The sequence below is a fragment of the Triticum dicoccoides genome, chromosome 4A, assembly GCF_002162155.2.
Source record: "Triticum dicoccoides isolate Atlit2015 ecotype Zavitan chromosome 4A, WEW_v2.0, whole genome shotgun sequence".
NCBI classification, from domain to species: domain Eukaryota; kingdom Viridiplantae; phylum Streptophyta; class Magnoliopsida; order Poales; family Poaceae; genus Triticum; species Triticum dicoccoides.
In genome coordinates, this window is record NC_041386.1 from 467,645,860 (window position 1) to 467,649,715 (window position 3,856).

A 3,856-nucleotide genomic window follows, 5' to 3' on the forward strand; every position below is an offset into this window, starting at 1 on the left:
CTCTTGATGTTGATTCTTTGAAACTTAGATCTATTCCACCTAAGCATGATATCAATGAGTCTCTCAAAGCCATGAGAATTTCCATTATTGGGTGCAAAGAAAGAACCGCTAGGATGCGTGCTAAGAAAGATTGCTTTATAAAAGCGTGTTCTTCTAGTTTCCATGATAATAAAGATGAAGATCTAAAAGTTATTGATGTATCCCCTATTAAATCTTTGCTTTGCAATATGAATCTTGATAATGATGGGACTAAATATGATCCACCTTTACCTAGACGGCGTTCAAAAAATTCGGAGTCTTTAGATCTTGATGCTAAAATTGTTAAAAGTGGGATCGAAGAAGTCAAAACTTTAAATATTGATGAACCCAGTATTTTGGATTTCAAGGAATTTAATTATGACAATTTCTCTTTGATAGATTGTATTTCCTTGTTGCAATCCGTGCTAAATTCTCCTCATGCTCATAGTCAAAATAAAGCTTTTACTAAACATATCGTTGATGCTTTGATGCAATCTTATGAAGAAAAACTTGAGTTGGAAGTTTATATCCCTAGAAAACTTTATGATGAGTGGGGACCTACTATTACAATTAAAATTAAAGATCATGAATGCTACGTGCTAGTGTTTCCACGATTCCAAAGACTTTGTGTGATTTGTTAGGTTTCCGTGATTTTGATGATTGCTCTTTAAACTTGCACCTTGCGGATTCCACTATTAAGAAACCTATGGGAAAAATTAATGATGTTCTTATTGCTACAAATAGGAATTATGTGCCCGCAGATTTTATTGTTCTTGACATAGATTGCAATCCTTCATGTCCTATTATTCTTGGTAGACCTTTCCTTAGAACGATTGGTGCAATTATTGATATGAAGGAAGGGAATATTAGATTCCAATTTCCGTTAAGGAAAGGCATGAAACACTTCCCTAGAAAGAAAATTAAATTACCTTATGAATCTATTATGAGAGCCACTTATGGATTGCCTACCAAATATGGCAACACATAGATCTATCCTTACTTTTTATGCCTAGCTAGGGGCGTTAAACGATAGCGCTTGTTGGGAGGCAACCCAATTTTATTTTTATTCCTTACTTTTTGCTCCTGTTTAGTAATAAATAATTTATCTAGCCTCTGTTTTGGTTGTGTTTTTTGTGTTTAATTAGTGTTTGTGCCAAGTAGAACCATTGGGAAGACTTGGGGAAAGTCTTGTTAATCTTGCTGTAAAAAACAGAAACTTTAGCGCTCACGAGAACTGCTGCCACTTTTATTTGGAAAGTTCTATTTAGTTAATTATTTTTTCAGATGATTAATAGTTAAATTTTTCACGTCTAGCAATTTATTTTAGAATTTTTGGGGTTACAGATCTTGCGTTAGCTACAGATTACTACAGATTGTTCTGTTTTTGACAGATTCTGTTTTTCGTGTGTTGTTTGCTTATTTTGATGAATCTATGGCTAGTAAAATAGTTTATAAACCATAGAGAAGTTGGAATACAGTAGGTTTAACACCAATATAAATAAATAATGAGTACATTACATTACCTTGAAGTGGTGTTTTGTTTTCTTTCGCTAACGGAGCTCACGAGATTTTCTACTTTAAGTTTTGTGTTGTGAAGTTTTCAAGTTTTGGGTAAAGATTTGAGGGATTATGGAACAAGGAGTGGCAAGAGCCTAAGCTTGGGGATTACCATGGAACCCCCAAGATAATCTAAGGACACCTAAAAGCCAAAGCTTGGGGATGCCCCGGAAGGCATCCCCTCTTTCGTCTACTTCTATCGGTAACTTTACTTGGAGCTATATTTTTATTTACCACATGATATGTGTTTTTCTTGGAGCGTCTTGTATTATTTGAGTCTTTATTTGTTAGTTTTCCACAATCATCCTTACTGCACACCTTTTTGATAGATATACACATGATTCGGAAATTATTAGAATACTCTATGTGCTTAACTTATATCTTTTGAGTTATATAGTTTTTGCTCTAGTGCTTCACTTATATCTTTTAGAGCACGTCGGTGGATTTGTTTTATAGAAACCATTGTTCTCTCATGCTTCACTTAGATTATTTTGAGAGTCCTACAAAACAGCATGGTAATTTGCTTTAATTATTTGAGGCATTCAAGATTAAATAAATAAAAAATTTCTTATGAGTGTGTTGAATACTATGAGAAGTTTGAAACTTGATAATTGTTTTGAGATATGGAGATGGTGATATTAGAGTCGTGCTAGTTGAGTAGTTGTGAATTTGAGAAATGCTTGTGTTGAAGTTTGTGATTCCCGTAGCATGCACGTATGGTGAACCGTTATGTTAAGAAGTCGGAGCATGATGTATTTATTGATTGTCCTCCTTATGAGTGGCGGTCGGGGACGAGCGATGGTCTTTTCCTACCAATCTATCCCCCTAGGAGCATGCGCGTAGTACTTTGCTTCGATAACTAATAGATTTTTGCAATAAGTATGTGAGTTCTTTATGACTAATGTTGAGTCCATGGATTATACACACTCTCACCCTTCCACCATTGCTAGCCTCTCTAATATCGCGCACCTTTCGCCGGTATCATACACCCACCATATACCTTTCTCAAAACAGCCACCATACCTACCTATCATGGCATTTCCATAGCCATTCCGAGATATATTGACATGCAACTTTCCACCGTTCCGTTTATCATGACACGCTCCATTATTGTCATATTGCTTTGCATGATCATGTAGTTGACATTTTAGTTGTGGCAAAGCCACTGTTCATAATTCTTTTATATAAGTCACTCATGCATCATTGTTATCCCGGTACACCGCCGGAGGCATTCATATAGAGTCATACTTTGTTCTAGTATCGAGTTGTAATCATTGAGTTGTAAATAAATAGAAGTGTGATGATCATCATTCATTGAGTATTGTCCCAAAAAAAGGCCAAAGAAAAAAAGGAAGGCCCAAAAAAGGGGCAATACTACTATCCTTTTTTCCACACTTGTGCTTCAAAGTAGCACCATGATCTTCATAATAGAGTCTCCTATGTTATCACTTTCATATACTAGTGGGAATTTTTCATTATAGAACTTGGCTTGTATATTCCAATGATGGGCTTCCTCAAAATGCCCTAGGTCTTCGTGAGCAAGCAAGTTAGATGCACACCCACTTAGTTTCTTTTGTTGAGCTTTCATATAATTATAGCTCTAGTGCATCCGTTGCATGGCAATCCCTACTCACTCACATTGATATCTATTGATGGGCATCTCCATACCCCGTTGATATGCCTAGTTGATGTGAGACTATCTTCTCCCTTTTTGTCTTCTCCACAACCACCATTCTATTCCACCTATAGTGCTATGTCCATGGCTCACACTCATGTATTGCATGAAGATTGAAAAAGTTTGAGAACATTAAAAGTATGAAACAATTGGTTGGCTTGTCATCGGGGTTGTGCATGATTTGAATACTTTCTGTGGTGAAGATGGAGCATAGCCAGACTATATGATTTTGTAGGGATAACTTTCTTTGACCATGTTATTTTGAAGAGACATAATTGCTTAGTCAGTATGCTTGAAGTATTATTATTTCTATGTCAATATTAAACTTTTGTCTTGAATCTTTCAGATCTGAATATTCATACCACAATTAAGAGAATTACATTGAAATTATGCCAAGTAGCATTCCACATCAAAAATTCTGTTTTTATCATTTACCTATTCGAGGACGAACAGGAATTAAGCTTGGGGATGCTTGATACGTCTCCAACGTATCTATAATTTTTTATTGTTCCATGCTATATTATATTATGTTTTGGACATTATTAGGCTTTATTATACACTTTCATATTATTTTTGGGACTAACCTATTAACCGGAGGCCCGGCCC